General features: G+C 67.7%; 1 long non-coding RNA gene across 1 annotated transcript; it reads right to left on the reverse strand.

Annotated features, from left to right (window-relative positions):
- Window positions 1–18: 18 nt before the first annotated feature.
- Window positions 19–439, reverse strand: LOC118158943. The gene is made up of 2 exons (XR_004746954.1): window positions 207–439; window positions 19–116 (listed from the first exon to the last, which is right to left on the reverse strand). It is a non-coding gene; the product is annotated as an uncharacterized LOC118158943 (long non-coding RNA).
- Window positions 440–669: the final 230 nt, after the last annotated feature.

Raw genomic sequence — 669 nt, forward strand, 5'->3', positions numbered from 1 at the left:
CCCCCCCCCCGTGCCCACCTTTCTTCTCGGAGCCGTAGGACCAGTCGTTATCGTTGATGTCGTCGTTGTCCTCCTGGTCGCTCTCCGACTTGTTCATGTTGTTGCTGCTCGCGATCCTGCCCAGGGGGAAGGAGGGGAGGGGACAGCGTCAGGACCCCCCGCAAGGCCCCCGGAAACCCCCCAAAGTCCCCCCCCCCAGCCCCCACCTGCGGTTGGCGATGCGGCTGCTGTTGCGGCCCATGCCCAGGCACTTCTCGAGGTGGGGGGCGAAGCGCGAGGCGGCGATGCTGCGGCTGCAGTTGGGGCACACGCACTCCTTGTTCTTCCACTGGTTGTAAACCTGCCCGAAGATGTCCACGCCCGGCTGGTCCACGATCTCTGCGGGGCAACGACGTCAGCAGGGCCCCCCCGGGGCCCCCAAAACCCCGTCCCCGTGTCCCCCCCAAACCCCCAAAGCCCCGTCCTTGTGTCCCCTGGTCCCCAAACCCCTGTCCTCGTGTCCCCCAAAGCCCCGTCCTCGTGTCCCTCAAAGCCCCGTCCTCGTGTCCCCTGGTCCCCGAAGCCCCATCCCCATGTCCCCCGATCCCCAAAGCCCCCCCCCCAAAGCTCTGTCCCCATGTCCCCAGACCCCAAAGCCCCATCCCTATGTCCCCCAGGCCCCAAAGCCCC

This window comes from Oxyura jamaicensis, unplaced genomic scaffold (assembly GCF_011077185.1).
Source record: "Oxyura jamaicensis isolate SHBP4307 breed ruddy duck unplaced genomic scaffold, BPBGC_Ojam_1.0 oxyUn_random_OJ61761, whole genome shotgun sequence".
NCBI classification, from domain to species: domain Eukaryota; kingdom Metazoa; phylum Chordata; class Aves; order Anseriformes; family Anatidae; genus Oxyura; species Oxyura jamaicensis.